Genomic DNA, 26,861 nt, shown 5'->3' on the forward strand with positions numbered 1-26,861 from the left:
TTCAAAGCCTTCCCATTATCTGCAATGTATGGGTCAGAACTTGATAGAACAACCCACCCCATTTGCCTGGATGAATATAGCTCCACCAGTGTTAAAGAAACATGACTTCAGGAGACTAAGCACCCTACTTGACCTGCAGCACATAAACCACACCAACAGATTTCTGAAAGAATAATGAACCAACCCATGAACACTACCTCGCCATTTACCTTTCCTTGCACTGCTTATTTATTTTTAAAATATATTTTGTATTGTAATTTATACTGTACTGCTTCCACAAAACAACAAATTTCATGACACAAGTCGGTGGTCATAAACGTGATTCTGATTTCCTCCACCACTACCCCTCAGGGGCTGCAGAGTGTGGCATCATTCCAGCCGTTGCCCAGGCCACTGTTACAGCCCAAACCCTGTGACATCTACCACAAAGAAAGACAAGGACATGGGGCACCTCCAACTCATGCATCAACCTGTCCTTCCTGAAGTGTTCCCACAAATGTCCAGAACAAATGTTGAAAAAGCAGCCATTTCCAGTTGAAGTGTTTGATCAGACAGTGGCACAGACACATTAGAAGTGTTTCTGCGCTGGTCCAGAGTGGAGCTTGAATAACCCAGTCTCCTAAAAGAGAGGTACCATCTAGCAGAGCAGTCATCATCAGAGTGGTCTGAGTCAGAGTGATAAAGCCTTGGCTCAGCAGGCTTCAGTGAGAACTGGCCGAGGTGAGGTAAGTAGTTAAGTTTGTTTCTTATTTCTTTTTCTTATTAAATTCTTGAAAGAATAGGGGGTGTGTCTGCAGGGCCAGTGTTCTGCTCTGGGTGTCAGATGTGGGATTTTGAGGAGACTACAAGCCTTCCTGATGACCACATCTGCACCAGGAGTATCGAGATACAGCTCCTTAAAGACCGTGTTAGGGAACTGGAGACGCAGCTCGACGACCTTTGGCTTGTTGGGGTAAGTGAGGTGGTGATAGACAGGAGCTACAGGGAGGTAGTCACCTCAAGGCTACAGGAGACAGATAAATGGGTAACTGTCAAGAGAGGGAAAGGAAAACAACAAATATTGGAGAGGAGCCCTGTGGCTGCCCCCCCCCCCCCCAACAGTAAGCACCCCATCTGATGTACTGTTGGGGAGGGTGGCCTACCGGATGGGAAGTACCAGTGGCCGTGCCTTTAGCACTGAGTCTCGCCCTGTGGCTCAGAAGGATAGGGAACTAAAGAGGATGGCAGCAGTAACAGGGAACGCTATTGTTAGGGGGACAGATAGGCAGTTCCGTGGATGTGAAAAAGAAATACGGATGTCAGTTTGCCTCACAGATGCCAGGGTCCACAATGTTTCTGAATGCGTCCACAATATGCTGAAAAGGGAGTGTGAGCAGCCAAAAGTCATGGTACATATTGGTACCAATGGCATAGGTAGAAAAAGGGAGGAGGTCCTGAAAACAGAATACAGGGAGATAGGAAGGAACTTCAGAAGCAGGACCTCAAGGGTAGTAATCTCAGGATTGCTGCCTGTGCCCCATGACAGTGAGGCTAGGAATAGAAACATAGAAAACCTACAACACAATACACTCCCTTTGACCCACAATGCTGTGCCGAGCATGTGCTTACTTTAGAAATTACCTAGGGCTACCCATAGCCCTCTATTTTTCTATGCTCCACGTACCTATCCAGGAGTCTCTTAAAAGAACCTATCGTATACATCTCCACTACCATCGCTGGCAGCCCATTCCACGCACTCAACACTGAGTAAAAAACTTATCCCTGGTATCTCCTCTGTACCTGCTTTCAAGCACCTTAAAACTGTACCCTCTTGTATTAGCCATTTCAGCCCTGGGAAAAATCCTCTGACTATCCACATGATCAATGCCTCTCATCATCTTATACACCTCTATCAGGACACCTCTCATCCTCCGTCGCTCCAAGGAAAAAAAGGCTGGGTTCACTCCATCTATTCTCATAAGGCATGCTCCCCAATCCAGGCAACATCCTTGTAAATCTCCTCTGCACCCTTTCTATGGTTTCCACATCCTTCCTGTAGTGAGGCCACCAGAACTGAGCACAGTACTCTCAAGATCCCAGGGTCTGACTAGGGTCCTATATAGCTACAATATTACCTCTCGGCTCCAAAACTCAGTCCCATGATTGATGAAGGCCAATGCACCATATGCTTTCTTAACCACAGAGTCAACCTGCACAGCAGCTTTGAGTGTCCTATGGACTCTGACCCCAAGATCCCTTTGATCCTCCACACTGCCAAAAGTCTTACCATTAATACTATATCTGCCACCATATTTGACCTACCAGAATGAACCACCTCACACTTATCTGGGTTCAACTCCATTTGCCACTTCTCAGCCCAGTTTTACATCCTTTCAATGTCCTGCTGTAACCTCTGACAGTCCTCCACACTATCTACAACACCCCCTACCTTTGTATCATCAGCAAATTTACTAACCCATCCCTCCATTTCCTCATACAGGTCATTTATAAAAATCACAAAGAGAAATGGTCTCAGAACAGATCTCTGAGACACACCACTGGTCACCGACCTCCATGCAGAATATGACCCATCTACAACCACTCTTTCCCTTCTGTGGGCAAGCCAGTTCTGGATCCACAAAGCAATGTCTCCTTGGATCCCATGCCTCCTTACTTCCTCAGTAACCCTTGCATGGGGTATCTTATCAAATGCCTTGCTGAAATCCATATATACAACATCTACTGCTCTACCTTCATCAATGTCTTTAGCCACATCCTCAAAAAATTCATTCGGGCTCATAAGGCATGACCTGCCTTTGACAAAGCTATGATGAATATTTCTAATCATATCATGCTTCTCCAAATGTTCACAAATCCTGCCTCTCAGGATCTTCCCAACCACTGAAGTAAGACTCACTGGTTTATAATTTCCTGGGCTATCTCTACTTCCTTTCTTGATTAAGGGAACAACATTTGCAACTCTCCAATCCTCTGGAACCTCTCCCATCCTCATTGATGATGCAAAAATCATTGCCAGAGGCTCAGCAATCTCCTCCCTCGCCTCCCACGGTAGTCTGGGGTACATCTCATACATCCCCGGAGACTTATCCAACTTGATCCTTTCCAAAAGCTCCAGCACATCCTCTTCCTTAATATCTATACGCTCAAACTTTTCAATCCACTGTAAACCATTCCCACAATTACCAAGATCCTTTCCCATAGTGAACACTGAAGCAAAGTATTCATTAATTACCTTTTGGTCGTATTCTCTCACATCTTATCCTCTTGCTCTTCACATACTTATAAAATGCCTTAGGGTTTTCCTTAATCCTGCCCGCCGCCTTCTCATGGCCGCTTCTTGCTCTCCTAATTTTATTTTTAAGCTTCTTCCTGCTAGTCTTATAATCTTCTAGATCTTTATCATTACCTAGTATTTTGAACCTTTTGTAAGCTTTTCTTTTCTTTTTGACTAGATTTACAATCTAGTCTTTGTAGACTATGGTTCCTATACCCTACCATCCTTTCCCTGTCTCACTGGAACGTATCTATGCAGAACGCCACACAAGTATCTCCTGAACATTTGCCACACTTCTGCCGTACATTTCCCTGAAAACATCTGTTCCTAATTTATGCTTCCAAGTTCCTGCCTGATAGCCTCATATTTCCCCTTACTCCAGTTAAACACTTTCCTAACTCGTCTATCCCTATCCCTCTCTAATGCTATGTTAAAGGAGATAGAATTGTGATCACTATCTCCAAAATGCTCTCCCACTGAGAGATCAGACACATGACCAGGTTCATTTCCCAATACCAGAGCAAGTACAGCCTCTCCTCTTGTAGGCTTATCTACATATTATGTCAACAAACCTTCCTGAACACACCTAACAAACTCCACCCCATCTAAATCCCCTGCTCTAGGGAGATGCCAATCAAAATTTGGGAAATTAAAATCTCCGACCACAACAACCCTGTTATTACTACACCTTTCCAGAATCTGTCTCCCTATCTACTCCTCGTGGTCTATAAAAAACATCCAGTAAAGATTTTGACCCCTTCCCATTCCTAATTTCCACCACAGAGACTCAGTTGACAATCCCTCCATGACTTCCTCCTTTTCTGCAGCCGAGACACTATCTCTGATCAGCAGTGCCATGCTCCCACCTCTTTTGCCTCTCTCCCTGTCCTTTCTGTAACATCTATAACCTGGCACTCTAAGAAGCCATTCCTGCCCCTGAGCCATCCAAGTCTCTGTAATGGTCACAATATCATAGCTCCAACTACTGATCCACGTTATAAGCTCATCCACTTTGTTGATGATACCCCTTGCATTAAAATTGACGTATCTCAAACCATCAGTCTGAGTGTATCCTTCTCTATCACCTGCCTATCCTTCCTCTTGTGCTGTCTACAGTTTTCTCTATTTGTGAGCAAACCGCCCCTTCCTCTGTCTCTTCAGTTCGGTTCCCACCCCTCAGCAATTCTGGTTTAAACTTTCCTGATTAGCCTTAGCAAACCTTCCTGTTAAGGGGGACAGCCCTGGGGTACTCTCTAGTATCTGACTCTTGCCCTTCCCTCTCCTGTTACCCACTAATCCATCTCCTGAGGCCCCAGTGTGACTACTTAACTATAACTCCTCTCTGTCACCTCCTCACTCTCCCTGACCAAATGAAGGTCATCGAGCTGCATCTCCAGTTCCCTAACCTGGTCCCTAAGGAGCTGCAGTTCAATGCACCTGGCACAGTTGTGGCCATCTGGGAGGCTGAGAATCTCCCGGACTTCCCACATCTGACACCCAATACAGAACACCAGCCGCACAGATATACTTCCTGTTTCTATTCTTCACAAATAATTGACCTCGCCTCGGCCTGTTATCGCAGAAGCCCCGTTGAGCCAAAGCCCTCCTTCTCTGTCTCCCTATACTCCATCACCCACTCCTCTGACCCCTGCATCTATAATGCTAAGTCCTTTTAAACCCTTCTCCCTGTTGTACCTCGCTGATGTCCACGCACTTGAGGTGGCAAATAAATGCATGGCTGAAGAATTGGAGTACGGGGCAGGGCTTCAGATTTCTGGATCATTAGGACCTCTTCTGGGTGTGACCAGTACAGAAGGGATGGGTTGCACTTGAATCTGAGGGGTACCAATATCTTAACAGACAGGTTTACTAGAGATGTTGGGAGTGGTTTAAGATAATATGGCAGGAGGATGGGAACAAGTATGACAGAGCTGAGAATGTACCAGCAGGTTTACAAGTCGATGATGGGTGTAACATGAATGTAAGGAAGGACAAGCCAATGATTGGGTACAAATGCAGACAGAGCAAAGAGTTAAATTGTACCACAGAGGCAAAATTCAAAAGGACAAAGAATGCAGGACTGAAGGTGCTGTATTTAAATGCATATAGTATTTGGAATAAGGTGGATGAACTTGTGGTGCAGTTTAAGATTGGTTGAAATGATGTTGTCGGCATCACTCTGTTATGGCTGAAAGAAGATAATAGTTGGGAGCTTCATATCAAAGGATATACATTGTATCAAAAGGACAGGTCCGAAGGGATAGGTAGTAGTGTGGCTCTATGGTTAAGAGATGGAATTATATCTTTAGAAAGAGGTGACATAGGGTCAGAGAATGTTGAATCTTCATGGGTGGAATTAAGAAAATGCAAGGGTGAAAAAACATTATGGGAATCATACATAGGTCTCCAAGTAGTAGCCAAGATGTGGGGTTGAAATTGCAAAGGGAGCTGGAAAGGGCATGAAATAAGGGTAACATCACAATTGTAATGGGGGACTTCAATATGCAAGGGGATTGGGAAAATCAGGTTGCTGTTGAGTCACAAGAGAGGGAATTCGTTGAATGCCTATGAGATAGCTTTTTAGAGCAGCTTGTGCTTGAGCCTACTCGGGGAAAGTTCATCTTAGATTGGGTGTTGTGTAATAACCCAAATTTTATTAAGGATCTTAACGTAAAGGAACCCTTAGGAGGCAGTGATCAAAATATGATTGAATTCATACTGCAATTTGAGAGGGAGATGCATAAGTCAGATGTAACAGTAATCACAATGGAATAAAGTGAATTACAGGGGCATGAGAGAGGAGCTTGCCCAGGTGGATGGAAGGGGGATACTGGTGGGGATAACAGCAGAGCAGAGGTGGCTGAAGTTTCTAGGAATAGTTCGTAAAACACAGGATAGATATGCCTTACAGAAGAAGTTGTTCTCAAATGGCAGGGGTAGACAACTGTGGCTGACAAGGGAAGTTAAGGACTGTAGAAAAGTCAAGGAAAAGGCATTTAATGTTGCAAAAGTGAGTGGGAAGTTGGATAATTGGGAAGTTTTTAAAATCCAACAAAAGGCAACTAAAAAGCCATAAGAAAGGAAAAGAAGAAATATGAGGGGAGAGTGGCTAATAATATAAAGCAAAATACTAAAAGTTTTTTCAGTTATTTAAAGATTAAAAGGGAGGTGAGAGTTGCTATTGGACCACTGGAATATGATGCTGGTGAGGTAGTAATGGGGGACAATGAAATGGTGGATGAACTGTATAAGTGCTTTGCTTCACTTCACTCTTCATGCAGTGTGCCAGAGGTCTGTGAGTGTCAGGGAGCAGGAGTGAATGCCATTGCTATTACAAAGGAAGAAGTCCCAGGCAAACTGAAAGGTCTTAAGGTAGATAAGTCACCTGGGCCAGATGGACTACATGCCAGAGTTCTGAAAGAGGTTGCTGAAGAGATGGGAGATGCATTGGTTATGATCTTTCAGGAATCACTTGATTTCCAGAGGAAATCCAGAGGACTAGAAAATAGCAAATGTCACTCAACTCTTTAAGAAGGGAGGAAGGCAAAATAAATGAAATTACAGGCCAGTTTGCCTAACCTCAGTGGTTGGGGAAGTGTTGGAGTCCATTATTAAAAATGAGGTTTCGAGGTAATTGGAGACTAATGATAAAATAAGTAAAAGTCAGCATGGTTTCTGGAAAGGGGACTCTTGCCTGACAAAACTGTGCTTCGAGGAAGTAAAAAACAGGGTGAACAAAGGAGGGACAGTGGATGTCATTTCCTCGGATTTTCAGAAGGCATTTGATATGGTGCTTAGCAAGATAAAATCCAATGGTATTGCAGGAAAGATACTGGCATGGACAGTGGAATTGTTGACAGGCAGGAGGCAGTGAACGGGAATAAAAGGGGTGTTTTCTCGTTGGCTGCCTGTGACTAGTGGTGTTCCTCAGGGGTCAGTATTGGGACCGCTACTTTTCATATTGTTTGTCAATGATTTGGAGAATGGAATTGATGGCTTTGTAGCAAAGTTTGCGGATGATGTGAAGATTGATGGAGGAGTTGGTAGTGCTGAGGAAGCAATGTGATTGCAGAAGGACTTAGACAAATTGGAAGAATGGGCAAAGTGGCAGAGGAATACAGTGTTGGAAAATGTAGGATAATGTATTTTGGTAAAAGGAACAAAAGTGCAGACTATTATCTAAATGGGGAGAAAATTCAAACATCATATGTGCAAAGGGACTTACGAGTACTTATGCAAGACCCCCAGAAGATTAATTTACAGGTTGAGTCTGTGGTAAAGAAGTCAAATGCAATGTTGGCATTCATTTCAAGGGGGAAAGAATATAAAAACAAGGAGATAATGCTGAGGCTTTCTAAAACACTGGTCAGGTTGCAATTTGAGTATTGTCAACTGTTTTAGGCCCCATATCTCAGAAGGCATGTGTTGGTATTGGAAACTGTCCACAGGAGGTTCACAAGGATGATCCTGGGAATGAAGGGGTTATCATACAAGGAGTACTTGGCAACTTTGTACTTGTACTCACTAGAATTTAGAAGAATACAGGGGGAATCTCATTGAAGCCTACCGAATGTTGAAAGGACTAGATGAGGTAGATGTGGAGAGGATGTTTCCTGAGGTGGGGGTGTCCAGAACTGAGGGCACAGCCTCAAAATTGAGGGGTGACTCTTTCGAAGAGAGATAAGGAGGAATTTTTTTTAGCTAGAGAGTAGTGAATCTCTGGAATGCTTTGCCACAGACAGTTGTGGAAGCCAAGACTTTGGGTATATTTAAAGCGAAAATTGATAGTCTCCTGATTGGTTAGGCAACCAAAGGTTATGATGTGAAGTCAAGTGTATGGGATTGAAAGGATCCGAGATCAGCCATGATGGAACGGCACAGCAGACTCAATGGGCTGAATGGCCGAATTCTGATCCCATGTCTTATGGTCTAACAATCATTGGGCCTCAGTAATATTTTATGAATGACCCATTCCATGGAAGGATGGTTCAACAAAGGTAGGTAATGTTATTCTTGTATAATTAAGTATCACACAGATCGGGCCTGGGAGCAGGTCATTCTCCAGTTCCTACGGCCAATGGGAGGTGACAATATCTCCAATGAGGAACAATATTGGAAAAGACAAGCTACAGAGTACAGTGAACCCCCATCATTTCAATAAATAATACAAGAAATACCTATCTCTAGGAATTTAGACATTACTGGCAAAATGTTTATGGGGGGTTTCAGCATTCAGAAACAGAGATGATGAAGGAAAGGCTCAGGATAGGCATACAAAGCACCGAGCAACAAACTACTGGCCAAGAATGCATCAGTTTTCCTACCTGAGGCCTTGGGCTCCAGCTTCAACTGGCACACAGTGAGAATGAGAGAGATTTCAGGGAGCTAAAAGTAAAATCTCTCTATAACTGGAAGACAGGCTAGTTGGTGTACCAAAGGAATGAAGTAAGAAGCTTGGAGAAATGAAGGAAGCAGGCAGGAAGTGAGATCATGTGGACAACTTTAAGGGATCTAACAGAAGTGACGGCCTCCTCATCTATTGTCCTAACACTGAACTTAGTTCCCTTTCCTCTGGAAAGAGGGTTGATCAATCAGAAGGTTAAAGTAATGATAACAAGATCAGAATCAAAGCGATGCAACTGGTTGCTTTGACCTAAAGCACATCACCTGATAAGACAGTGGACACAGTAGTTATCACCGCCTTAAACAAGTTACCTTCATAGTACTTACACCTTCTGAAGTTAACATGGTTGTATACACACAACCAGACTGTCACTGTATAGTCAAGAAATATGTAGAAATTATCAAATAAACCTTACCATAAAAATATTCAACATAATTTGAATTCATTCATATACAAAGCAGTTAAAGTGGATATTAATGTGTAAATTAATTATCTGCTGCCTACTGCTATTCTTAAACAAATTGGCCATTACTGCATACACACTCCACTGAAGTGTGAACTAAAACAGCTAGAAAGCACGGTCAGTGGTCACATCCTTGGAAACCACAATCAACAATCACATCCTTGGAAACCAGAGCTGAATTCTGAAAGAATGTCACCTCTGAAACAGGGTAAGAGGGAGGGCAATGGAAAGGATTATAAAGAAGAAAAACAAGTAAAGTGGATGAGGGTAGCAGACACCAACAGAATCAACAAACTCATTCATATGGTCAGTGATGTTGTGGGGATGGAACTGGACTCTCTGACGGTGGTGTCTGAAAAGAGGATGCTGTCCAAGTTGCATGCCATCTTGGACAATGTCTCCCATCCACTCCATAATGTACTGGTTAGGCACAGGAGTACATTCAGCCAGAGACTCATTCCACCGAGATGCAACACTGAGCGTCATAGGAAGTCATTCCTCCCTATGGCCATCAAACTTTACAACTCCTCCCTCGGAGTGTCAGACACCCTGAGCCAATAGGCTTACTTCCACTTGGCATAATTTACTTATTATTATTATTTAATTATTTATGGTTTTATATTATTTATATTATGGTTTTATGGTAATAGGTTTTTATATGGTTTTATATTGCTATATTTCTTCACTATTCTTGGTTGGTGCAACTGTAACAAAACCCAATTTCCCTCGGGATCAATATAGTATGTCAGTCTGTCTGTCTGAATGGTGGTGAGTAGTAGGGAAAACAGGAAAATGAAGGAGAGGGTGAAGGAAGAGTGGTCACAAGTGTAGCTTAGAATTACAGAGATTTTACCCTTCACTAGAATCCACGAAAGGAGTTTTGGCAAAGAATAGGCAAAGAAAAGCCAACTAATAGACACTAATAGGTTCAAATGATAGCTATGCACCATGTTGTAATCTTGAACCTACTGCGAGGTTCAGACAATTTAAACACTGGCCTGGATAGTCTGGCGGCTTCTCTCTCCATGATGCTAAGGCTGTAAGATTGCCCCCGGCTTCTGTGCTTCGTGTCTGCAAACTTTGCAGCAATTTGCCCCTCTAATATGATGAACTGAATACTGAGGCTTTGGGCCTACTCCAGGCTGCTCCAGGGATTTGGATCTAAGGACTCAGTTTAGTTCAGGATGCCGTTGTTGTTGCTTGCTTCTGTTGTTTATATGATTTAATTTGTGTTTTTTTTTCCCTCTTTCTCTGTGGGCACTGTGGGGTTGGTGTTATTTTTTTTAAAATTAGGATCTTTTGGGTTCCTTGCTTTGCGACCGCCCATAAGCAAACAAATCTCAAGGTTGTATAATTTATACACTCTTTGATAATAAATGCACCTTGAAACACTGTGTTTTGTTTCACCTTGAACATATAAATCAAATATGTATGTATAAACAGTAACTAGTACTCTACCAACTAAAGAAACATCCTTGACAACAAATACAAGTTAATGGAGAATAAATAACATAGCATACATATTTTTTAACATTACTTTCCCTTTCAGCTCAAGATTACAGAAAACCTCTTACAAACAAGAAGGTGAACTATCACCTAAGACCACACCTCTCTATCTTCTCAAGACTGCGGACTGAGAGAGAGAACTGTAGCAAAAACAAAGGCAAAAACAAAGGCAAGACTTTGCAGTTCTGTGAAGCATCATAGAAAGCCCTTGGGAGAGGCAACTTTAGAAAACCATCTAGTTACCTATTAGAACCTTAAGTAATTCCGATAACAGTCCAGGAGGGCAGTGTTTTGAGAAGGCAAATTTGATCTAATTTAAATAATTGCTTGCTACTGGGCTTCATTAGGGAGATGAACACTTGTAAAGATAGTATCATCATTCAACAGCAATAATAGCATGATTAATGCCTAGGTATAAACACTTATACCTGAATGCTGAATGCATTGCGCAGAAAACCTAAAATAATAGCAGAAAATATAAACACGAGAAAGTCTACTGATGCTGGAAATCCAAAGCAACACACACACAAACTGCTTCAGGAGCTCAGCAGGCCGGGCAGCATATATAACAAAGTAAATACTAAACAAATAATCATATGCATAATTTATGACCAGAACATGAATCACACCAGTATGAATCAAATGGTCTGTAATGCAATGGCTAAAATAACAGTGATGTCATTAATAAATTCCAGTATTGAGTTTGAGAGTTTATGATTATAGCTTTGAAATGTACTTCAACGTATCACATTTTGCAATACTACAACTGCAGGCAGATACCTAACATGGTAGGTAAACCCAGAATTATTTTAGGTTGGTGATGTTCAAAAGGTCAGACCTCTAAGTATTTCCAGCATTTATCGGAGGGCCTTCAACCCAAAATATTACTCTCCTTCTCTTTACACAGATATCACCTGATCTAATGAGTGCTTCGGGCAATTTCTGCTATTACGCACCAAATGTTGGAGGAAAACGGGGTCCTGGTCCAAAACATCAAAGATTTATTCATTTCAATAGATGCTGCCTGGCCTGCTGAGCTCCTGAAGCACTTTGTGTGTGTTGCTTTGGATTTCCAGCATCTGTAGACTTTCTAGTGTTTATATTTTCTGCTATTATTTTAGGTTTTCTGCGCAATGCATTCAGCCAACAAGATGGCCAACACAGAGAAATCGCTCCACATTAGTCATACATTGAGCCAACTAAAACAATTTTGATCATCCCTGGTAATTGAGGTCATCAAAGGGTTCTGTATAGCAGAAAATCAATTTTTCCTTATGTGACTGCCACTTTGCTTATGTGACTGGAATGCTAGTGTTGCTAGGAACTGCAATGATTAATTCCCCTATCCAGTGAGCAGATTTATTCAAAAGGAGACTAATCAGAGAACTGGTACGAAAAACCTCGCACAGGTTGGGCACCCCTTCTCAGAAAAGCTTGGGGCTGGAAGTGATTTGGATTTTGGATTTTTTCTGATTTTTGAATATATGAGATAGCTTGATATCACTATGATTTCAGACTCTGAATTTATGTGCTATGGTAAGCAGTCTTTGGCTGACACTTGTTCATCACACATGTTCACTTGACAGTAAAAATTATTACCCACCATTAATATAATGAAAATATAAGGTGTGCAGGGTAATGATAGCATCATCGGGAGAATACCTGAATCAGCTGTTGAACAGCAACAAACAACAGCAGGCACTCCATCTTCACCTACAATGGATGTTTTGATTAAGAGGTTACAGTGCGCTGTATCTGTATTTTACTTTCTTCAGGTTTTATGTAAGGTATAAAAACAATCAGCTTTGTAGACTTGATGACGTGTTAGATTTTCATCAGCAATGCTTTTTATTAGAAATTTTATGCCGTTATGTAAGGTATAAAAAACAATCAGCACCATCGACTTGTTCATGACATTCAGTATGTGAGGTCACTTCTCTGAACTGCCCATGATGCACAGAGACCTGCACATTGGCTGGGAACCTTCCCAGTATCTTGTGGAATTTTCCATCTATCACATCGTGTCAATGCTAAAAAAAAATTTGGATTTTGAGATTTTCAGCTTTGGAATTTTGGATAAGGGGTACTCAACCTGTACTTTCATAGAATTAACTGAACACATGAGAGTTAACATAATGTAGCAATAATGCTGCAAGGCCCCTCTTTCCTGACCTTCTGCTACCTGATGGGAAATACCTTGGCAGCTGGAGTTAAAAGCAGTCACACTGTAGGTAGTCAAAGTGTCAGTCAACAGTGTAAGGTAGAAAAAGGTCCTTTGGCCCAACTAGTCCATCTTCCCTGCTGGGCTCAGTTGTCCATCTTCAACTTATAGTTCTCCAAACACCTTTTCTCCATATAGTTGTACCAATGCCTCTTAAATCTTGAAATTGTCCCTGCGTCAATCACTTTGTCTGCAGCCCATAAGCCTCTGTGTAAAGAAGTTACGACTCAGGTCTCTTTTAAATCTCTCCCCTATTGTACCTGTGTCCTCTTGTTTTGGACGCCCCAAACCTGGGAAAAAGGCAACAACTGTCCACCATATCCATACCCCTCATGAATTTTATAACTTTTGATGAGGTCACCCTCATTCTCCTGAATTCTAAGGAATAAAGGTCCACAGTGGTCAACCTCTCCCTATAATTTAAGCCCTCTAATCCAGGCAGTATCGTTGTCAACATCATGTACACCCAGCCCAGCTTTCCTAATAAAAGGATGACCAAAACTGTACACAATGTCCTGTAACTGGTGGTATGCCACAGGAAATGGTGCCGAGTATGCTGCTATTATGCATCTATGTCAACGATCTGAATGATAACTGGACCAACAAATGTCTGGATGACCAAGACTGGATACCTAATGGACAGTGAGGAAGAGTATCAAAGCTTGTAGCAGGATCTGGGCCAGTTGGAAAGCTGAAAAATGACAGATGGAATTTAATTCAGACAAGTCCGAGGTGTTTCACATTTGGAAGGACCAACCAAGGTAGGTCTTATATATAGTGCGTGTTTGGACATTGAGGTGTAAAGTAGAACAGAGGGATCTGGGAATATAGATCTGTAATTCCTTGAAAGTGGTGTAGATAGATAGGCTTGTAAAGAAAGCTTTTGGCATATTGGCCTTCATAAATACAATGCATTGAGTACAGAAGTTGGAATGTCACATTGAAGTTGTATAAGATATAAGTACAAGTTGTATAAGTGAGGCCTAATTTGGAATACCGTGAGCGGTTTTGGTCACCTTCCTACAGTAAAGATATAAGTAAGACTGATAGAGAACAGAGACTCCAGGACCTCAGTAACAGAGAAAGGTTGAATAGGTTAGGACTTCACTCCCAGTAGAAGATTGAGGTAAGACTTGAGAGGGGTATACAAAATTATGAGGGTATAGATAAGGTAAATGCAAACAAGCTTCTTCTACTGAGCAACAAACATAAAATGCTGGAGCAACTCAGCAGGTCAGGCAGTGTCTATGGAAAAGAGTAAACAAGTAATGTTTCAGGCTGAGACCCTTCATCAGTTTACTCTTTTCCATAGATGCTACCTGACCTGTTGAGTTCCTCCGGCATTTTGTGGCTTGGATTTCCAGCATCTGCAGATTTTCTTGTCTTTTTCCACTAAGGTTTGGTGAAGCTACAACTAAGAGTCAACGGTTAAGGGTGAAAAGTGAAATATTTAAGGGAAACACGAGTCAGAACATCTTCACTCAGAGAGTGCTGAGTGTGTGGAATGAGCTGCCAGTGCAAGTGGTGGATACAGGGTCAATTTCAACATTTAAGAGAAATTTGGATAGGTTCATGGATGGGAGGGGTTTGCAAGGCTATGGTCTGGGTGGAGATCGATAGGACTAGGCAGATTAATGGCTTGGCACGCACTAGATTGCCTGAAATTTCTGTGCTGTAGTGTTCTACTCTATCATTAAAAAAAGACTATTACAAATCATGTCATGTATATTCAAATCTAAATCACTTACATACATAATGAATAACAGAAGTCCCAGCACTGGCCCCTTGGGCATAGGTCTTCAGAGAATCGACATTCAACCACCACATGTTGCTTCCTGTCATTGAACCAATTCTGACCTTGTTAGCTCCCTGGGTACCATGCAACTTAACCTTCCACGTCAACCTGTCATGCGTGACCTTGTCAATATAAACAACATCAGCTGCCCTGCCTTCATCTATCCCATCATTATCTCTTAGCAGAACTACAGAAAGCTCATCAGACATGACCTGATCAGAACATGAATATCCAAACTGATGGTAGATCTTGACTCTGCAATTCCATACAGTAACTTCCCCTACAATGGCTGACCAGCCTGTAGTTTCCTAGCTTGTCCTTTCTACCCTTCTTGAACAATGGAATAACTCCTGTCATCCTCCAGTCTTCTGGAACTTTGCCAATGGGTAACAATGAAAAGAATGTCACTATGAGGGTCTCAGTAATTTCTTCCCTGGCCTTCCATAAGGTCTGGTGGTGCATTTGATTAGCTACCAAGTCATTGGGTACATTTCACATGGAGGCTGCTAGGTTGATTAGTCAGGGAATCAAAGTCAGAAGAATGGGGTTGAGAGGGATACTAAATCAGGCATGATGAAATGGTGCTACACACTCGAAAGGCAGACTGGCCTAATACTGCTCTTACATCTTACGGTATTATAGTACCGAGGATTCGTCCACCTTAATGTGCTTCAAGGCTGCAAATACCCCCTTCCTTGTAACATGCCTATAGTCCAAGACCTCATTTCTTATTATCCTCATTTCTTTGGAATCCACGATATTCACTTCAATAAGTGGCTCCACACACAGGCCGCCCAAATTCAGAGGACTTCGTCTCTCACTAGCCTTTTATTGTTACTATTACCTGTGGATGCCCTATGAGCCAGCTTTTTAGTGCATGTAATATAGATCTATAACAACCTCTGGGAGGGACACCAAGAGACTTGGAACAAGAACTGACACTTTACTGCAAACTGACAACTTAATGTACATGTCTGTGTATTGAATACAAACTTGCTTCACACACATGACATTTTCACTGCATTACAAAATTGCATAACTTACATACAATCTGTCGGGTGTACAGTGCAGAGCATTCAGAATGATGGCATCACAGCTGGTATTGAGGCTTCTGAGCTTCATCGCAGGCCAAGCCTCTCCACCACTGAGGGCATCTTCAAAAGGCAGCACCTCAGAAAGGCACCAGCCATCTTTAAGGACCCTCATCACTTGGAAGCTGTCTTCTTCTCATTACCACCATCAGCCATCAGGGAGAAGGTACAGGAGCCTCAAGACCCACACACAACTTTTTAGGAACAGCTTCTTCCCCTCTGCCATCAGATTGCTAATCAGTCCATGAACCATGAACACCAACTCACAATTTTCACTTTTGTGCTATTTATTTATTGTAACTTATAATAACTTTTTTCCTGTCTCATACAGTACGGCTGATACAAAACAATTTTCATGCTGTATGTCAGCGATAATAAATCTGATTCTGACTCAGAGGTATATCACAACAGTTGGTTCTTAGTGCACCAAAGTATTTAATTCAAACATAGCTGCTGTTAGGATGTTGAACTCCAATCTCAGGCCAATGTTCTCATCCATGTAGTCTTTGACCTGGAGCACAGGATCTGTGTGATTATTCTTCCATTATTTACAGTTGCACTAGGTGCATGGCATAGAAAGTGTGCGGTATCCAGTCGAAGCTATTTCCACATTTAAAAGGGATCATTCTCTTGGCATTTAAAAAGAAATAATTAATTCTTACCAACAATAAAAAAGCCTAATAATTTCAGTCCTCATAACTAGCTGTAAATGAAATTAATCATGAAATGTAATCACCAGGGATGTTCTTCAGAAACACTCACTAACCAAAGGCAACCCCAGAGTATACATTTTCTTAATTTTGTAACTCGAAGAAAAGGCCCAATCAAAACGTGATTGCAAAAGGCTTTCTGCTTATCCAATTGTCATCTTTGGAATTATAAAAGGATTCTGTCTGCAGTTTCCTTTCTAAGTCACACTGCACCCTGATGGAACTATCTCAATAATTTCCTCATCCTTTCTGGGTCTTATTGCTAGAATTCCCATAGGACCACCTTCATGAAAGGGACTGCAGTGGTTCAAGATGAGAACTCCCCCATCTTCTCAAGGGCTATTAGGGATGGGAGATAAACACTGCCTTTGTCAGTGTGCCCAGAACTGAATGAGGAAATGGACTGTATCTTCACTTGCGTGGCAAGTCAAGACCAAGTGCAGAGAAAATCACTAGGAATTCAGAGCAAACTTGTTTACTAAGAGAGTGGATAGAATGTGAAACTTAGCATTGTGCCTAGTTGAGAAAACACCAGATTAGAAAAAGTGAGAGGAAAATATGATGAAGGAACAACAGGTTATGTGGATAAGGTAAGACAAGTTGAAGAGTCGTGTGTGGAGTATGAATATTGGAATGGAACTTCTAGCTGAATGTTCTCTACATTTACTGTACCATTTATGCAACCATGTCTTCTCCAATCACCCACCACCAACACAAAATAGGGCTGTATGGAATATCTGACCACTTCGGTGCAGAACATTCACTACATCCAAGCAACTACCACAGTCACCTTGAAATGAAGAGAGATATGCAATGAAGGATTTGTTTGGAATTGGACTGACACTGTTAATGACGGTAATAGCTTGGTGCTCTTGACTGATTAATCAGTACCATAGCAAAAGCACTCAGCTAGAAAGTCTCTGGGCCTACTAGACACCAATTAAGCCCATGCACACAATGCTGAGGTTAACATCATTGTCCACAAGAAAGGTCACTTCACCTGGCTCAGTTCCCTATAGGTACTGCCAGTGTGATATATTCATAGAATCAATTAACCGTGGCTTAAAAACAGCCAGCTTTATCTATGGTTAAGGAAAATAAAATCATGAAACATTCCCTGAACAATTTAGCAATGTACATTTGCTTCCTTTCAGTTAGATCATTTCCCCAACTAAATTCAATGTTTTTTTTGCATCTCAAACCTCATACTTTTGTGTGTTTCTGTTATGTTGGTTCGCACTCCCAAAGTGTTCTGGGACTTAAGAGAGTTTATGAAAAGCTGTTGAGTGCTGGCCAGCAATGTTCTTTGATCTTACTAGACCATGCATTGATCTGGTGATAATGGCCATTCCAATGTGTTTTATTTTAACAGAGTGTAGATTAATAAGTGGTGCACAGCTCAGTGTTTCAATCAACCAGAGGTCCGCAACTCAACCACAAATCTCAGTGAAATGTGTTGCACCATTTATGCATAATCCTGGTTTCAGAAATCCAAACAGCTTGCATTAACTCTTCCCCTTCCAGCCTAATACAAGGGCCACTTTAAGCAACCTACACATTAATGTTCAAAGGATAAACACAGGAGATTCTGCAGATGTTGAAAATTGTGAACAACACACACAAAATACTGGAGGAACTCAGCAGGTCAGGTAGCATCTATGGCAGAGAATAAACAGTTGATGTTTCAATTTGAGATCCATCATGGAATCTAGAAAACGGAGCAGAAGCCAGAATAAGGAAGTGAAGGAAGGGGAAGGAGTACAAACTAGCAGGTGATAGATCAGACTAAGTGAAGGGTAAGGTAGGTGGGAGGAGGGTGGGGGAATGGGAATGAAATAAGAAGCTGGGAGAGGATAGGTGAAAGAGATAAAGGGCTGGAGAAGAAAGAATCTGATAGGAGAGGACATTGGACCATGGAAGGAAGGGAATGAAGAGGGAAACCAGAAAGAGGTATCGGGCAGGTAAGAAGGGGTAAGAGGATAAGCAGAATAGGGAATGGACAGAGAGAAAAAGAGGGAGGGAGGAAAAATTACTGTAAGTTGGAAAAAAAAACAATGTTTATGCCATCAGGTTGGAGGCTACCCAGACAGAATATAAGGTGTTGCTCCTCCAATCTCAGCTTGGCTTCATCATGGCAGTTGAGGTAGCCATAGACACGTCAGAACGGGAATGTGAAGTCAAACTGAAATGGGTAGCTACTGAAAGAATCTGCCTTTTGTGGCAGACAAAGCAAAGGTGCTCAATAAAGCAATCCCCCAATCTGCGTTGGATCTCACAGTCACAGAGGAGGCCGCACTACAAGTACGAGATACAATAGATGACTCGACAGACTCACACGGTGAAATGTTGGCTCAAGTGGAAGGACTGATTAGGGCAGAAAAATGGTGGTAAGTGAGGAGGGTTAGGAGCAGGCGCAGCAAACCCAGCAAAACAAGATTTAGAGCATTTTTGAACAAGTAGTATACTATGCTCTAACCTTAAAGTGCTAATTTCCAGAATGATTCATGTGTGTCATACATCATTTGAAAAATTGTGCCCAAAATGGTTTCCGAGTTGCACATATATCAACAAAGATGCAGATAAGGTGCCTAAGTTTGAAATATATCCCCTGCTCTGTTTCTTCACTTCATCAGGAAACAGGTTGGTCTTGGACTGCAATAATATATCGTCCATACCTCCATACTTCAGTGCAGCAAACATTGCAATGGAAAGTCTGAACAACAGTAAAGGGGATATGGATGAAAAACGAACACAGGATTCTTTATATATAAATATACAAACCCCACAAGTGTTGTACATCCAGGCAGAATTGGACATTTCCAGTTTGGACCTTAAAACTATAACATAGTACTACACTATCAGATGAAAGCGATACCCACCCGTACCATGATGTATTCACGTGATGTTGACCAGGAAGGACAAAACACTGCCACCTCTCACCTAACTTTGCTGACACAACCAATGAAAAATAGCACTTGGTTATTATAAAGTCATTCTCATGTAATCAAGCACCAGCAAGTACAGCTTTCAGCAGATGACCTCTTCCCATTCTGTCCTGGAAGCTGCATTGTAAATCAGATATATCAATTACAGCAATCACGTTAAACATTGTTACAGGAGGAGTTAACAGTCTATTCACAATGGAACTGATATTTCCTCAGATTGAACAGTTGGAATCGTGATGAACCAACTTTCTCAGTCACACACCTGTCAGCAAAGCAACAGATAAGTCTGGAAATAACCAGAATTCTGCTATTCTGTTCTCAGCTTCACAATAAAACAGGCTGGCCTTGGTCTGCAATAATAACATCCTCGCTTCAGTACAACACTCTCCCAACGATATTGCAATAGAAAGGGAGTAGCAATGGGAAATGATTAATGACAGAGGATGGACACACACTCACACTCACTCACTCCCCCCAGCAAGGGAAAATAGTTGGGTACTCTGTTGCCCCAAACCAGTGCACCTTCCTAGCTATGAGCAGGCCAACTAGCTTGCGGAGTGATAAAGACCACCTGGAAAGAGGCCCTTCGTAACACCAGGTCCACACTGACCATTACCCAATAATCCTACAATGATTCCATTTTCACTTGCCCACATTACCACCAACACACCCCCTCCCCAGCCCTGATTCAAAGCACTGTGGGCAATTTACAGTTATCATCTAACTAGCAACCTGCACTTCTTCGGGACATGGGATGAAGCCAAATGGCCTCCAGACAAGACCACATCAGAGGTCAGGTTTGAACCCAGCGGTGTTGGAGCCGTGTGCCAAGCAGCAACTCGATCGGTCACGCCACTCTGCCACCCAGAAGCTTAGGCTTCATACTTTTCCAGGCCTCTGTGGATATTTCACTCGTACAGCTGCAAGTTGTGGCATGGATCCATTTTACGCAGGACAGCTGGCAGGGTACTGAGCATGTTAGTGAGATTCCGCATTATCTTAAAATCAGGAGCAACATGAATGCTGCACGTTCTGACGGGAGCTGATTTTACATCGGGAATGGCACCATCGGTATATGAATGGCCTGGTCTGATTCACAGCGTACATTCACTTCGTAGAGATCGGTGTTGGCCTGAGAGCAACACGGCACCAAAACCAAAAGCTGCTGGTGCAAACTTTATCACATGAACGTTGTGTATTATCCAGTCATTCATTCTGATGGCTGTACATCAGCCTCTTCTTTGAGGTCAGAGGTTGCACCTTGACCTGACGGGTAAGACTATGCGCTATTGGCCAGTGACCTATGCTGGTTCCAAAACAGCACTGATCTGTAGCCTCCATCAAATTGCAGCTCAGCTTCAGCTTCATTTTTAGTTATTTTATTTTTATTTGTTTAATTTTAGCTTTGTCAGGATAGTTTAGGGGAATAAGAAGAGTGTGGGGGGATTAGGGGGACAAACTGGAATCAAAGTCTCCACATTTGAAGAATAGTGATGTGAGTGTCGGATGTCCGTGATCAGATGTTGAATGGGCAGAGTGGCCAAGGGCTCCCAAGGTCAGTGAATTGTTGGTGGGTTCCCAAGTTGGAGTTCTGTGCGGGCGGTGGGAATGGGTTCTAATGACCCCTTGGTTCCTGAATCAGTGAGAACAGGTTTCAAGGTCTAATATTCACCATTCCCTCATTGGCGATTCTAAAGTCTGAGGGCTAGTATTTGGTGATTGGAGTGTCCTGGGATTGATACCAAGCATCGAGGCTCAGGGGTCAAATCGGAAGTCTGAAAATTGAGGCCTGTTCGCCAGGGCTAAGACTGTGAATCTGTGTGAGTCCATTGGGGAGGTAAAAGCCCGAGTCTGTGTCCACTGAAGACTGGAGGCCTTTCCAGGGCTAAAGGTGAGACAGGGGACACAAGACCTGTCCTTGCTGTTGTTGTTTGTTGCTTCTTACTTTTTCTGTATCGTTCTGCCAAGCATTGAGGCCATGCTATATTGGCACCAGGATGTTTGGCGATGCTTGCGGGCTGCCCGCCAGCACACCCTCAGGTGTGATGCTTGTTGACATAAACAAAACATATCACTTTATGTTGTGACAAGACAAATTAATCTGCATTTTGAATCTTGGTGGGAGTGAACCTTGCCCAAGTCCATGAGACTGAAAGGCAACAGGACAGTTCCCTCCACTGAACTGGGAATGTGATTCAGAGTGTCAGTCTGACTACAGAACTGCTGCGTGGATATATTTTCTTCACAATTACCCTGAGTACTTACTGCACCATGCAAAAGTCTTAGGCACATATACAGTATATAGCTAGGTGCCTATGAATTTGCACAGTCCAGTAGAAACTTTATGGATTAGACTGTATTGCTGCGGCAAAAGAAAAACAAATTTCACAGCCTAGCTGAGTGATGATGAACCTGACTCTGAAATGGGTCTCCATTGTGGACTGAGTGGGAAGGGGGCAGGGAGAGGGGAATCGAGGTTGGGAAAAGGGGAAAGGAGTGAGAAGCATCAGAGAGACATTATGTAATGAACAATAAACCAATTGTTGGAATCAAATAACTTTGCCTGGTGTCTCAGAGCTGGGTGTGTCTGCACCTGTGCCAACCCCACCCCTGGCACTCCAGCTCTGCCACCTGTCCCACACCCCTCCCATGGTGCTCCACACAACATGCTTTGCTTCTACAAACATGCTCTTCACTCCACATTGACAGATACAGGGCCGTGCAAAGGTCTCAGGCTCTCTAACCATGTACATGTGCCTAAGACTTTTGCATAGTACTGTGTGTTTTGAAATAATCAGTACAAACGGCTTGCAAATTTCTCTGCTCTTAGTACACTTGACAACAGTAAAACCTAACCAATACAAGGAGAGGATCTGAACACAATGAGAATGCTGTAATGAGATTTATCTTGCTGTAGTCAGACAGAAATGAAAGAAATGGTTTGCCCAAGTAACAGTGGGTACAGGGTAATGTGCCAACTACTACATCATGCGAACCTGCAGTGTTCTCTAGAGAATAATGCAGTTAATTTTGACATAGTAAATGGTGTGAGGCTGTGAGGAAGGTTTGCTCTATCTCAAGTCAAAGTAATGCAGCTGATATAGCAAACTCCTGTTACATTTTTATAAACCAAGTATCCGATTTGTCTGATATGTTTCATCACTGGGACCAATGATAAAACATCTTCAGTGCTTTATTAGAAAAATGTACAGTAAAGTTTTCAAATTAAAATACTAATTAATTTCTACTCATTAACTGTGATCACTATAAATGTCATAAACCAGATTTGCAGTACCACCCCCTTGGCCAGATTTCTAATGGTGATGAAGCAGCCTACAGAAAAGAGCTTGACATCCTGACACACTGGGCCAAGATAACAATCTCTCCCTCAGTGTCCAAAAAAACAAAAGAGCTAATTGTGGATCAAAGACAGGCTTGCCCCCGATCAACATCAATGGGTCTGCAGTTGAGAGGGTAACTAGTTTCAAGTTTCTCAGTATACACATCACCAACAATTTCACCTGGTCTGTTCACACTGGCAAATAAAAAGCACAACAGCGTCTCTTCCACCTCAGGCGACTGAAAAAGTTTGGCACTGGCCCCCACATCCTCAAGACCTTCTACAGGGGCTCCATTGAGAGCATCCTGACTGGCTGTATCATTGCCTGGCATGGGAACTGCACCAACCTTAATCGCTGGGCCTGGCAGAAAGTGGTACGGAGAGCCCAGCACATCTGTGGACATGAACTTCTCTCCAGTGAGGATGTTTACAGCAGCAGGTGCAGAAAGGTCTGGAAGATCAGTGGGGACACCAGTCACCCCAAACATAAACTGTTCCAGCTGCTTCCATTTGGAAAACAGACCCACAGCTTTAAAGCCAGGATCAACAGGCTATGGGACAGCTTCTTTCCACATCTATTATACTTTTAAATTCACATGTCTGTACATTGCAATAGAGTCAAAACGTAAAGATTTTCACTCCCTCATGTTGTGGGATGGATGTAAGAAGTAAATTTAATTCAATTCAATGCCTTTCAACTGTCATTATCTTCCATTGTAAATAAGCATATAGAATATAAAACCGACAGGGTTAAAATATCCAGTCCATACTGGCATATTCAGATCCAGCAACAGCAGCTTCCATTCACAGAATGCATTTAGCACAGTAACAGCCAAAGATGCTTCTCTATACATTACTACACAACATACTAGACATACCCAAAACAAAAAGGTGTAGATGAACCAGGAGATTTGTAGTCTGCTGAATACTAGATCTGTGGCATTCAAGACCAGCAATCCAGAACGATACAAGAATTCAAGTACGGCCTATGAAAGGCTATTTTAAAAGCAAAAAAAGCAACTGTGATTGAGGTTAGAGACAGGATTAAATGCATGTCAACGCTGGCAGGCTTTGCAGGCCTTTCCTTCCTCCACAGGGAAACCTAACATCATGAATCGTTTTGACACTCCACTGCCAGATGAGCTCAACACCTTTTATGCCTGCTTTGAAAGGGAAAATAAAACTACGCCTGTGCAAATCCCTGCAGCATCCGGTGACACCGTGATCTCTGTCTCGGAAGATGACATCAGGATATCTTTCAGGAGGGTGAACCTTCAAAAGGCGTCAGGGAGTGTCCAAGTACATCTTCCTTCACTCACTACTCCATTTGGAGGTTTCCACCTGCTTCAAAAGGGCAACACTCATGCCATTGCCCAAGAACAGCAGGGTGAGCTTACTCAATTACTTTTTGCAGTGGCACTCACATCTACTATGATGAAGTGCTTTGAGAGGTTGATCATCATTAATAGATACTTCTTGTCATTTATAGTTTATTATTATTGCTTTGCAATGTACTACTGCTGCATAACAACAAATTTCGTGACATGTGCCTGTGATATTAAACTGTCTGTAATTCTGATGTGACATAAGGAGATTGTAGGTTAGCTAGCCAAAAGAATTAGATTTTAAAGATTATCTTTCAGAGGCACAGTGGGTTAAGACTGGCAGAGGTGCAGGTATGCAATTATTGAGTCCGAGCCCAGACTGTTCAAAGCATACCCAAATCTGGCGGAGCAAAGAAAACTGGTATGTCCATAAGGGTAAAAATCTTGTTGGGCTAATGGAGAAGATTACAGAGACAGAGATGGGTGTAAGTACGCACAGATTTGAAACAAGCTAAGGGTTTAAAATTCAAAGCACAGCTAGATCAGTTTTGTGGCAGGTTACTGAAGATCAAACAGACTTGTGACGTAATAAGCAAATTGGTTTTAGTTTGGAAATGTTCCTCCCTCCTCTCAGAGAAACATCCAAGTTTCCTCTTGAAAGCAAGATCACAATATTTTAAGATACAAACAGAGAATTCTAGAAACAGTGGGAAATATACTCAGATGCCCTCATTAATGACAACACCATAAAATTCAATATTTAATTGAAAGATTAAGGTGAAGCAGTCCCAGGTTAGCAGATCATGATATATTTCATCCATGCTTGGTTTAGCTCATGGCTTTGCAAATAAACCAAATAAGGATTTTGCCTTTAAACCTGCATGGCTAATGGAAAAATAGCTCATTGAATTTGAATGTTAAACTTAAGAGTGAGCTTAAGAGTTCCTTGTTTATACAAGCACGCACATTGACTCTAAAATCCATTTAGAAACTTCACTGGGGCAAAGATTCCACATCTAAGCATCAAAACACTTCAGCTATGTTACAACTTGTTTAAATAATGCATTGCACTTTAAGCTTTTTGGGACGCTTGCTGACAGTGATAAGCTGATAAGGTATTACTATTTGTAGTTTTTCCACGTATAGTTTAGCTTCTACCTAATAAGAACTAAGTTACCACACATAATAGCAGTTATAGATCCAAGATGGCGGCGCAACGCAGCTTGCAGCGGCCACTCCGGAGCTGATAATCTATTATTTGTGAAGCGGGGTGCCGTGCGCAATCATAATCGGTTGAAAACAGACGTGGGAGCACGGAGGAACATCTGGAAATCTCCAAGAAAGCCTTCTTTGTTGCTGCTGCTGCTGCTGTGAGGTCCGGGTCTCTGCTGGGAAGACAGGCCCCCCAGTCCTCGGGGTTGCGTTGTGAGGTCCGGGTCTCTGCTGAGAAGACAGGCCCCCCAGTCCTCGGGGTTGCGCTGCCGATGGCCGCTGGCGGGGGCGTCTTAATACGCTCAGCAGAGGATGGTGCTCGGAGTAGCTGTGCTGGAGGGGATGATCGGAGGTTCGACGAACTTGGAATCCGCTGCGGTCAGGTTGCTTTCGGTGTGTGCTGCGTCTGCGAGGCTGAGTCAGGCGGCGCCATGGAAGTCCATAGCGGGGGTATTCCCTTCTGCCACCAGCGTGGGATGGCGAGTCTGTCGGGATCCTGGGGACTTGTGGAAACTGTGTGATGGTTTCTTTTGAACTTATAGTCTTTTAACATCTTCGGACTATTTTTACTGTGCCCATGGTCTATTTTTTTAATCAATTATGCTATTGTTTGCACTGTTGTAACTATGTGGTTTTGTGCAGGTCTTGTAGGTTTAGTTTTTGGTCTTGTTTAGTCTGGCGGCTTTGGAGCTCCTTTCCGGGGAACGCGCTAAGACGGTAGCGCGATATTAATACGCAGCAGCTTCTCCAGACTCTGGATTGGCGATTGCCAAACGTTATGTGGTTTTTCTGGTGTAGTCTGTTTTGTCATGTGCTTTTGTGATATAATTCTGGGGGAATGTTGTCTCATTTTTTAACTGCACTGCATTTGTGGTTTCTAAATGACAATGAATCTGAATCTGATAAACTGGGGAGAGGACAGGGACTAAACAATATAATCTCCAGGAATGGTACGGATGACGTAGTGTGTAACTACCCTACACCAATTCACAACAATGCAAGCAGATACCTTCCCTGTACTGCCTTCTTATTTCCATGAGTTTCTTTTCGGTTGTGTTCAGCACTGCATTGATCCATAATCTGATCGCAGCTGAAGAAAACCTGATTTCATGGGAGACCAGTGCCACCGGAAGTGGGCCTGCACTTAACAAACTAGAGTTGCATCGGAGCATGGAAGCTGGAGTAGGTACACACGCCTAATCTGATCTTCAGCCTCTCACAAAGTCATGCTTCTGCTCACTAACTAGCCAAATATCAGACAATTAAGCACACCTACACTCCTTGCTAGTTTCCTGTGCTCCAATTCTCCCTTCGCCACCAGTAAAACTCTGGGCCCCACAGCCTGCTGATAAATTAGTAACACATTGTTTCAAAAAAGAGATTCAGAAGACTTGATGGTGGAGTTGTGGAACGGAAGAGTTGTGGTGAAATTTAAAAACCAAGCGGGAACTGAGGTGACAAAAGGCTTCTTATTTGGTATGTTTAACTACCTCACACCAACATACATAAACTTTACAGTCCATGCTCTCAGGACTTTGAAGGATTTTTTTTCTGAAGACGTTAATATCATCAGAA

General features: G+C 42.5%; 1 protein-coding gene across 9 annotated transcripts in view; it reads right to left on the bottom strand.

The window, feature by feature from the left end:
• The window catches only part of nos1apa (nitric oxide synthase 1 (neuronal) adaptor protein a), a 479,658-nt gene that overhangs the window by 208,382 nt on the left and 244,415 nt on the right, over positions 1-26,861 (bottom strand). The gene's annotated exons all lie outside the window — the stretch shown is intronic.

The sequence above is a fragment of the Hypanus sabinus genome, chromosome 11 (assembly GCF_030144855.1).
Source record: "Hypanus sabinus isolate sHypSab1 chromosome 11, sHypSab1.hap1, whole genome shotgun sequence".
NCBI classification, from domain to species: domain Eukaryota; kingdom Metazoa; phylum Chordata; class Chondrichthyes; order Myliobatiformes; family Dasyatidae; genus Hypanus; species Hypanus sabinus.